Here is an 11,775-nt window from a genome sequence, read left to right on the forward strand (position 1 = left end):
TAAGTCAGGTAGGGTTTTTTACAAAATCAATTTGGAAGAACAATTCTTAATTTTTCTAAATTAAGTTTCAAATCTTGGCCAAAAGTGTTTATTACATATTCTGATACAATATTTATAATTGGAACATCCCTCCATAGCTAGTGAAATTCAATAAGACAGAAGTCAAGCCAAAAAATTAGACTTATGTATAACAGCTCGTAACAAAGAAGATAAAGTTTGGTTTACTACCTCAATTTGTCCATCAGTTTGTGGATGACATGCCATAATGAAAAGTAACTTCATTCCAAGCTTCCTCCAAAAAGTCTTCAAAAAGTGGCTTAAGAACTTTGTATCATGATCAGAGACAATGCTTTTAGGAACTCCAAACAAACGAACAATCTTGTGAAACAACAAATCAGCAACATGTACTGCATCGTTAATGTTGTTGCAAGGAATGAAATGGGATATTTTGGATAATTGATCAACCACAACCATTATTGAATCCTTTCCACGCTGTGTTCTTGGTAACCCAAGTACAAAGTCCATGCTAACATTCATCCATGATTGCTCTGGAATAGGCAATGACATATATAACCCATATGCATTCTCTTTACCCTTAGCTTTCTTGTAAATAGAACATCTCTCAATCACCTTGTGCACATCCCGTAACATGCTAGGCCAAAAAAAAAAGTTCTTTCAGCAACTCATAAGTCTTCCTCTCCCCAAAATGACCACTAAGACCACCACCATGAGTCTCTTGCACAAGCAACTCTCGTAACGAACCTGAAGGAATACACATTCTGCCCATTTTGAACAAGTAACCTTCATGCATAAAGAACCCATCACAAACTCCCTTTGCACATTCAGTAACCACATCAACAAAGTAGGAATCCTTAGCATACTGATCCTTCACTTGTTCCAAACCCATCAGCCTTGCATTCAATATAGAGATTAATGCATACCTCCTAAAAACAGCATCAGCAACCACATTAACTTGCCCTTTCTTGTACTTTATGACATAAGGAAATAACTCCATAAACTACACCCCATTTAGCGTGTCTCCGATTCAGCTTGCTTTGCCCTTTAAGATACTTCAAGGATTCATGATCAGTATTTATAACAATTTTTTTAGGCAACAAGTAGTGTTGCCATACCTTCAGAGCCCGAATCAAAGTATAGAACTCCTTGTCGTAAATAGAGTAGTTCAAACGTGCTCCATTTAACTTTTCATTGAAGAATGCAATCGACCTCTTTTCTTGCATCAAAACAGCCCCAATTCCAACTCCAAAAGCATCACACTCTATTTCGAATGTTTTAGCAAAGTCTAGAAGTGCTCAAACTAGAGCAATACATAACTTTTCCTTAATTAGCTCAAAATCTTTCTGCGCATCTTCACTCCATCTAAACTCGTTCCTTTTTTTCAAGCATTCTGTCATAGGAGCAACAATAGAGTTGAAGTCTTTCACAAATCACCTATAGAAAGAAGCTAAATCATGGAAGCTCCTCACATCGGTGATACTAGCAGGTTTTGGCTAGTCCCGAATTGCCTCAATTTTCTTCTCATCAACCTTAACTCCCTGCTAGAGATAATATATCCAAGAAACACGACACTTTCTTTACAGAAGTAACACTTTGTGAGTTTTCCATATAACTTAGAATCTCACAAAGTTTCAAACACAACTCTTAGATGCTTCACATGATCATCAAAGGTGTTGCTATACACCAAGATATCGTTAAAATATACTACAACAAACAGCCCAATATACTTCCTCAAAACATGATTCATAAGCATTATAAATGTACTAGGCGCATTAGATAACCCAAACAGCATTACCATCTATTCATATAACCCATGTTTAGTTTTAAATGTTGTTTTCCACTCATTTCCCTCTTTCATTCTAATTTGGTGATAACCACTCATCAAATCGACTTTAGAAAACAATGCGGCATAATACAACTCATCAAGCAAATCATTAAGTTTGGGTATAGGAAATTGATACTTAATTGTTATTTTGTTAATAGCGCGGCTGTCCATACACATCCTCATGGTACCATTTTTCTTTAGTACAAGCAAAGTAGGTACAGACCATGGACCAAGTGATTCTCGCACATAGCCCTTCTCTAAGAGCTCGCCAACTTGCCTTTGAATCTTTTTTGCTTCCTCTAGATTACATTTGTATACTGGTCTCTTAGGAAGTGGAGTCCTGGCACCAAATCAATTTGATGCTCAATTCCACAAACAGGTGGTAACCCTTTAGGTAATTCATCTGGAAACACATCTTTAAATTCTTCAAGTAATTCCTTTCCTTCTAGTTGTAGTAATTGTTTTGCCTAAATCATGAAAGCAAACCCTGCCAAAGCTAATGCTTGTTTGATGTCTCCTTTTTTGGCTAACAGCAGCCCCTTACATAATTTCACCTTCGTTTGTTGGCTTCGTAACTTATCTTTTTTTTTGGTAAGTTGAGGTATGTATTAAAAGAAGAAGATACAAACATTATAAGGGGCATACCACAGATTTACAATGATAACAGAAACATAAAACAACAGATAGCTACAGGCTAGCCACCGACCATAAAACTGAAACTTCACTAGATTCGTTAGGGAAACCAATATAACCAGCTAACTAACAAATTAAGAATCTATGGTATTCACCCTCCAAGCTCGTTGGATCCTTTTGTTTTCATTTGTTGGTACGACATTCCTCATCAAATCAAGCTTATCACGAATGATACATTCGATTTGATTAAAGACCAAATTCGAAGTTCTAGACATTCGAGCAAAGATCCTTGCATTCCGTTCTTGCCATACATGATACACTGTAGCTGCAAAACTCAGTTTATGAGAAAAATTGACGAAACTCTTGCCATGCCAAGAGATAGTGGCCCATCGAATCCATTCATCCCAGCCTTTTGTCATTCTTGGAATGTCGCATCTGTCACAAACATCCCACCAGATCGCTTTAGTTTAGGAGCATTCAAAGAACAAGTGGTTGTGATCCTCATTGTTGTCGAGACAGAGTGAGCATCTATTGGGACCATGTATACCAAACCGATGAAGTTTATCTTGAGTTGTGAGTTTCTGTTGGACAGCCATCCATAGAAGAAATGAATGTCTTGGAACACCATTCTTGAACCACACAATGTCATGCCATTCAACCATCTGACGATGATGTCTTAGTTGTTCCCAAGCTACTTTGATCGAGAATCTGTGATTTGGCGAATCCAACCAAACTATCTCATCCTTTTGCCCCATCTTAGGATTAGAATTGGAAGGAATAGCTTCTATAATGGGGTGCCAGCCAATAGCTTGGGTGGTAGGAGTTTTCCATTCTGAGTTATGAATTAGCACATTCACCTTCGCGTTCTTGGCCATACCTGAATCATAGATGAATCTTTCCCCGTAAGAATCCGCGAGTGGGCTGTGAGGATGCCAATTGTCAAACCATAGAGAGGTTGTCATTCCATCTCCTATGATGTACTTCATCTTCGGCCATGCTAAGGATCTGAGCTTTAGAATCTTTCCCCAAGCCCAAGAGCAATTCTGTGGCGTCTTGATTGTCCAGAAATTCCTACCTCGCAACAGATTGGATCTGATCCAAGTAGACCATATTGAGCCATCTGAGTCATTGCACAGGTTCCAAATGTGTTTCAACAAGCAATCTTGTTCCATTCTGTTATCCTTTTTATTCCTAGCCCCCCCTCCTTTTTTGGAAGACATACCTGATCCCAAGCCACTTTAGCCCCAGTAGTTCTCATATCTGAACCTCACCAAAGAAAGGATTTCGTAATTTGCTCCATATTTTTAATTACTTGCCCAGGTAAGAGAAAGAGAGATGCCCAATAGACCTGTATGGAAAATAAGACTGAATTAATCAGTTGTACCCATCCTGCATACGAGAGTCATAAGCCTTTCATCAGATCAACTTTCATAGCACAACGAGCAAGTCCCATAGATTTATGATAGCCTTTCATTAGTTCCTGAGACAAAAGAATGTTATCACTGATTCTCCGTCCTGAGATAAAAGCAGTCTGATATGGACCAACTAAGGATGGCAAAACAACTTTGATTCTCCCAGCTAGAATCTTAGCGATGCATTTGTACACTGTATTGCAGCAAGATATAGGACGAAAATCTGTCAGCCTTGTAGGATTAGCAACTTTAGGAATAAGGGAAATGGATGTAGCATTCATTTCTTTAAGCATTCTACGAGTCTGAAAGAAGGATCTAACAACGTTGATTACATCTTCCCCAACTATGTGCCACATTCTTTTGAAGAAACCTGCATTAAAGCCATCCGGACCAGGGGCTTTGTTGTTCTTCAAACTAAACATAGCATGCTTAATCTCCTCCCTTGTTACATCTTGTACGAGTACATGCTGTTGCGTTGAAGACAGTTTCAAGTTAATTGCCGATTCCATCACTTCCTCGTTCAGAACCCTAGGCATCTGATCCACTCCTAACACACGATGGAAGTATGCAATTACTTCTGATTTGACTGCCTCGTGTCCTTCGACAACCTCTCCATCCTCCCCTGTAAGTGATAGAAGCTTATTTCTATTCTGTCTTCCATTTACTGATTTGTGAAAGTAGCTAGTATTCTGATCCCCCAAGCTAAGCCATTGTATCCTTGCCTTCTGTTTGAAAAATCTCTCTTCAGCCCTGACGGTAGAAGCGTATTTACGAACAGCATCCCTTTCTCGCATGCACAAAATTGGATTCTCATGCGCTGTATGCAGAGCCTGTTGAGCCTTATCCATTTCATTTTTTGCATCTTTAACTCTATCTGAAATGTTGGAGAAGTGAGCCATATTGAAAAGTTTCAATTCCTGCTTTAGCTTTCTTAATTTGCAACACACCTGATACATTGGACAACCCCCCGAATTCTGATCCCATACCTTCTTCACCAAGGGCATGAACTCGTCAGGATCCATCCACATATCGAAGAATCTGAATGGTTTCTTTATGTTCTGATCATTGCCAATAACCTTTACCACCATAGAAGAATGGTCTGACATACCCGAAGGCAAAAATCTCGCTTCCGATAATGGAAAGTTCAGATTCCACTTCTCATTGACAACCACTCTATCTAGTTTCCCCATGATCAGATTCTCAGGACATTGGTTCGACCAAGTATAATGCATACCTGAATACCGAAGATCATCTACTTTCGCTTCTCGAATACATGTATCCAATCTGTCCATAGTACCAGCCCACGTAGTAGACCCTCCTGACCTGTCCGACTGGTTGCGGATAGCATTAAAGTCACCCATAAGAATCCACGGGGTTGACTCCCATCCATCACTACGACTCACTATATCAGACCATAATGCCTCACGTAAGGAAGCATTGTTGTCTCCATAAATAATTGAAGTATTGAAACTGATATTGGTAGCTAAGTTAGTGACAGAAACATGAATAGCTCCTGTTTCATGCCTTCTCGTAAACTCTTCAAGACAAGAGGAGAGGAAGGATTTTCATCTTCATGACAAGCAGCATTGCGTACATCTGATGCCGCATGATCATTCATATTACAATCAGACATACATATGTATACCAGATGTTGACCAACCATTCTCATTACAATTACCCACTTTAGATGCCAAGGGAGCATTCTCCCCACTCACAGAACCCTTGTTTCGTTTACCAACTACCTGCCACTGAAACTGATTCGGCTTGTTATCCGCAGATTTAGAGTTCATAGCTCCTAGATTCCTCTTACCCTCTGCCACCACTTTAAGATTATCAATGTTATTAGTAGCACATAGCGCTGTGGTGTGTCCAAAGACATTGCAATTACTGCACTTCGACGGTATCCATTCGTATTCAGCTGAAATTGTTATGAATAACCCATTTGGACAGCGAAGATCATATTCCTTAACCAACGTCTTCGAAGCATCTATCTCAACGCAAACTCTTGCGTAACTAATCCTTTTACGCAACAATGTCGTATGATCCGCATGAAGGGGGACTCCAATAGCACTCGCTACACAGCTCAACCCCTTAATAGTCCAATACTCGAGAGGGACATTATACAGCCTAACCCATACCGGAACTCTTGCCAAATCATCTTTCAAAAATTGCATGTTCGGTTGCCAACGTTTAAGCACCAAAGGCCTGTTTGCCATGTGCCATGGGGCTCTTTCCAGCACATTAGTGGCATGATCAACAGAATCAAAGGTGAAGATGAAGAAACCATTATCCGAAGACAAAACTTATGATTGACCGTAGGAGCTCCATATTCTTTTGGCAATAGAATTAACCACGGGATACGGTAATTTCTGCCCCACAAAATGACCAACTAGGGTGGATTTCCAAAATTCGCAGCCATCTTCAAACACATCAAGTGGAGGAGCTATTGTCACACGACCATCAGTCATAGTACGGGAAGCAAAGTGCAGATTACGGACTGAACTAATGCCAAGGGTCTTGCTACCCTCATTGTCATCAACATCAGAACCCTTCAAAGCATTTAAAAAATTCAATTTGGGTCTACGTTTTAGTTGTTCTTGTTGATGAGACCCTACCTTCACCTCATCAACTTTAGAACCCAACACATGGTTCATTTCTGAAACAACATTAGAAGTTTGGACAGTAGAGTGTTTCTCTATACTAGCATCAGAATCAGCTTGAAACTGAGAAATCCTCATCCCATGGCTATTCAACATATCTTGCAGTTCTAATCTTAATGGATGTCCAGACTTAACTTGATTGTGTTGTTCAATGTTAGAGCTGACCATTGGAACATTTTCCACAGAAGAACATAGTGACATTATGGTAGCATACAAATACTAGAGAGAGCAAAATTCTAATAAGATAAACTGAGGCCAAGAAGCAACCTAAGCTCAAAAATAACAGCAACCTAACTCATAAACAACAAGATGCAGATTAGTTCATGAAGGAAGAAGAGAATTACAGAATTACGATGCCAATATCTCCCAGCACACTGATTGTAACAATAATCCGTTCTGTCAAGATGTAGAGTAGGTTCCGAAGAACAACATACTAAAAAATGGTAATGATCCAACGGTGAACAAAGGAGATCAAACTACGACAAACCACTTTGAAACTAGCAAGAAAAATGAAACTTTTCCAAAGAACTATGATTTAATCTTCACATATGGCAAAGGCCTTCATGTCTATGACAGCCATAAGAGAAATCATAAAGAAAATCAATTCACTATGCTGCAACTTCACCACTTCTTCATAGTTCCAGAACTGAAAATGCAGAATAGTAGAAATATTGCGAGATCAATATCTCTTACCTCGTTGATTGGATAACAAATCCGTTTGGTCAATATGGAGAGAAGGTTGGAAGGAACAACATAGTCAGAAATGAGAACAATCCAACGGTGGACGGAGTAGATGTAGCTCCGACAGCACCACACTCTCTCTCTTTCCTCTCTCTCTCTCTCTCTCTCTCTCTAATTTAATGACTTGTGATCACACACAAACGACTCTCTTTAAACAAATATCCATCAAGTCTATAAAACTCTGAAGTTTCACGAGCATTGTAAACATTAGCAAAATCATTATCATCCTTGTACAATTCTTTTATATGTTCAAATCCTAGAAATCTAGCATCCAAAGTAAATAAAAGAACATACCTGCGTGAAAGTGCATCAGCCACAATGTTTTCTTTCCCTTGCTTATACTTGATCGCATACGGAAAGGTTTCAATAAATTCAACCCATTTGGCATGTCTCCTACTCAACTTACCTTGCCCTTTCAAGTGCTTCAATGATTCATGATCAGAATGTATCACAAACTCCTTGGGCCACAGGTAATGGTGTCACGTCTCTAAAGTTTTTTCTTCTTCTTTTAATACATACGTCAACTTACCAAAAAAAAAGTCTCTAAAGTTCTTACCAAGGCATATAGCTCCTTGTCATATGTAGGGTAATTCAAGGCTGCCCCATTAAGTTTTTCGCTGAAATACGCAATGGGCCTCCTATCTGCATTAACACAGCTCCTATACCAATACCTGACGCATCACATTCAACTTCAAAAGCTCTCGTAAAGTCTGGCAAAGCTAAAACAGGCGCCGAACAAAGTTTATCTTTCAACAAATTAAAAGCCTCGTCCTGTTCATCATTCCATTTGAATCCAACAGACTTTTTCATAATTTTAGTTAAAGGTGCAGCAATAGTACTAAAATCCTTCATAAACCTTCTATAAAAACTAGCAAGTCCATGTAAACTCCTTACCTCACTTACCGATTTTGGTGTAGGGCAATCCCGGATGGCCTTAACTTTCTCCTCGTCCATCTCGATACCCTGCGCAGTTACGACATAGCCAAGAAACACAATTTTTTCCAAACAAAAGGTACACTTCTTAAGATTAGCATATAATTGCTCACTACGCAACACACTAAGTACATTACGCAAATGATCAAGATGCTCATTTAAGTTCTTGCTATAGATCAATAAACCAAACAATCTGATTACGGATTATGAGTTGCTCCCAATGTCATGTCAATCAACCATCTGATTACGGATTATGAGTTGCTCCCAATGTCATGTCAATCAACTATCTGATTACAGATTATGAGTTGCTCCCAAGCTACTTTGACCGAGAACCTCTTATTTGGCGAATCCAACCAAACAATCTCGTCCCTCTTCCCTATCTTAGGATTAACATTGGAAGAAATAACATCTATAATAGGGTACCAGTCAATAGCTTGAGTGGTAGGAATTTTCCATTCTGAATTACTAACCAGCACACTCACCATTGAAATTTTTACCTCGCAACAAATTAGATCTAATCTAAGTAGACTAGATTGAGCCATCTGAGTCATTGCACATATTCCAAATGTGTTTCACCAAAGCAATCTTGTTCCATTCTGTTATCCTTTTGATTCCTAGCCCCCTCCTTTTTTAGAAGACACACATATCCCTAGCCATTTTAGCCATAATAGTTCTCATATATAAACTTGACCAAAGAAAAGATCTCATAATTTGCTCAACATTTTTAATTACTTGCGCAGATAAAAGGAAGAGAGATGCCCAATAGACCTGAATGGAAAATAAATCTGATTTAATCAGTTGTGCCCATCCTGCATACGAGAGTGTTCTACAAGTCCAATGCCAAACTTTAGAGGTGATTCGATCCATGAGGCCCTTACCATAAATAGCCTTAAGCCTTGACGAGATAAGAGGCACTCCCAAATATTTCATAAGAAGCTTACCCTCTTTAAACCCAAGAATACGAATAATTTGATCTCTCTCGGCATCTAATAGACCACTTAAGAAGATGTCACTTTTATGTGGATTTAGATATAGACCTGACAAATCTTGAAACTCCATGAACACATTTCTGATCATATGAACTGAGTTTACATCCCTTTTGCTGGAAATCATCAAGTCATCTGCAAAACAAAGATGGGAAATTTTGTTCTTATTGCATCTTTAGTGGAACTTGAAGTTTTGATTGTCACTCATCTTACGGAACAACCCCGAAAGGATTTCTATACATAGGACAAACAAATATGGAGATAATCTGATCTCCCCCTATTAGGATTTATTTCAGTCTAGATTCAATATAAATAAAGCCATAACCAAACTGTAGGGGGCTACAAAACTGAGATTAATAAAAACTTCATTCCTCACCTTGTTGGGTGAGTTGGTGAGATATTCTCCCTTCATTGGTTCTCTAAAGAGCTGAAAATGACTTATCGAAGAACAACTGAATTCATGGTGTCATCCTTATACTTCTAGTTCACAAATCAATATTCATTAGGTTGGGGTTTTTATTTTCACTAGTGCTGGTGCTTAGATATGAGTTTTTTGGAGATAGCACTTTTCATTTCATGTCATAAAACAGATGATGCATCTCATATTGCAGACTTGTTCTTTAGAGAGATTATACATTTACATGGCATTCGATTGTGATGTTAAAATCATTAGCTAATTTTGAAAGACTTTGTGGAGAAAGTTTGAAACTAAACTCTTATTTTCAATAACTTGTCATCCTCAAATAAATGGACAAATTGAGGTTGTGAAAGAACTTTCTCCCAACTTTTACGTGTTGTTATTTATTTAATAGAATTGTGCATTTGACCATTAGCTTTTCTCTTTTTGAAATTGTTGATGGGTTTAATCCACTAACTCCTATGGACTTAATTCCTTTACTTTTTGAAGAAAGGTAAGTTGAAATGGTGAAAATAAGGCAAAGATGGTGAGACAACTCCACGTGGGAGTTAAAAAGGATAGATTGTACGCTTTTAAAGCAAGTAAGGGGTGTAAACAAGTTGTTTTCTAACCCAGTGATTGGGTTTGGGTGCACATGCGTAAGGAATGATTTCCTAACCAAAAGAAATAAAAATTACAGCCACGTGGTGATGGTTCATTTCAGGTTTTAAAGAGGATCAATGACAACGCATACAAAATTGATCTTCCAAGTGTGTCATAGTGCTACCTTTAATTTTGTTGATCTTACTTTGTTTAACACAAGTTTTGATTGGAGGTTGATTACTATCGAGGAGAGAGGAGATGATGTAAACCACCCCACAATCACTACCAAGGACCCATTACATCTTCCAAATGGGCCAATGACTCAGTCCAAGATAAAGGCATTGAATGTATTGGTTTTGAAGGTTTCGACCAAGTCAGATTTGAAGGGTCCATTAGAGTATCAAAAGGAGGCCATAGTACATTTTATCCATTTGCAAAAGGGGCCAATCCAACTTTCTTTCAGCCATGAGGTGAGGAGAAAATACAACAAAGGAAACAAAAGAATCCTACAGCAACTTGGAAACAACATGGGATGGCTACCTTTTCCTTTTGTTTCTAGGATTAATGGGTTGCATGGAAGGCTATAAATAAGCCTTAAATCAATTCTATAATATTTTGTTTCCTTTTCTTCTTCTCATAGCAAAACATGGATTTAATATTATGGGCTTTATTTTTTTTTGTTAGCTACAGCCGAAGGCTTGTTTAGGCTTATGATGTGCATCATGGGAATTGTAATCCATCTTGTAAAGCTAAATCTAATATGCAAGAGGATTCAGATGGTCCAATGACAAGAGCAAGAGAGAAACAACTACAAAGGGCCTTGACGAGTCAAATTTGAATGATTGAAGCTACTTCGGAGTTAAAAATTAACAATCAGTTAGAAATTGGTTTAAGGATGTTTATTTTGATGTTGGGCTACTTGAATTTGGGTTGATATGCAAATAAGTGAAGGAATTGATGCTGTTTATGGTCAGAACAACAAATCAATTTGAACCCGAATTTGAAGTCATCCATTGCATGTGAAAACAAGACTAATACAGGTGGATTTCAAGTTTAGAACGTGCTCTTTCTAGATTGTCCAACCATGAGTGCATTGGACTTTTGTGTAAGAAGATATGGTTGTTTTAAATTTGATCTGTTTATGTAAGAAAGATCAGAAAACATGTGCTAGTTAATTTGTCTATGTTAGTTTGTCAAAGTCTGTTTTTTGGGCTTGACTTCTGCCATGTTGAATTTTTCCTAACTTTGGAGGGATATTCCAATTATAAATATAGTATCAGAATATGTAATAAAGAACTTCCATACTTTGCTAAAACATTCAAAATAGAGTGCGATGCTTCCGGAGTTGGAATTGGGGCTGTCTTGCTGCAACAAAAGAGGTTGATTGCTTTTTTCAGTGAAAAGTTAAATGGAGCACGTTTGAACTACTCTATTTATGAGAAGGAGTTTTATGCTTTTATTCGGGCTCTAGAGGTATGGCAGCACTACTTGTTGCCTAAAGAATTTGTTATACATACTGATCATGAATCCTTGAAGTAACTTAAGGGGCAAAGCAAGCTGAATCGCA

The 11,775-nt window shown here is 38.2% G+C and overlaps 1 pseudogene; it reads right to left on the reverse strand.

Moving 5' to 3' along the window:
- LOC133694393 (uncharacterized) overlaps positions 1-8,707 on the reverse strand; it is a 73,343-nt pseudogene extending 64,636 nt beyond the window's left edge.
- Between the last annotated feature and the right edge of the window lie 3,068 nt (positions 8,708-11,775).

This window comes from Populus nigra, chromosome 5 (genome assembly GCF_951802175.1).
Source record: "Populus nigra chromosome 5, ddPopNigr1.1, whole genome shotgun sequence".
Taxonomy (NCBI): domain Eukaryota; kingdom Viridiplantae; phylum Streptophyta; class Magnoliopsida; order Malpighiales; family Salicaceae; genus Populus; species Populus nigra.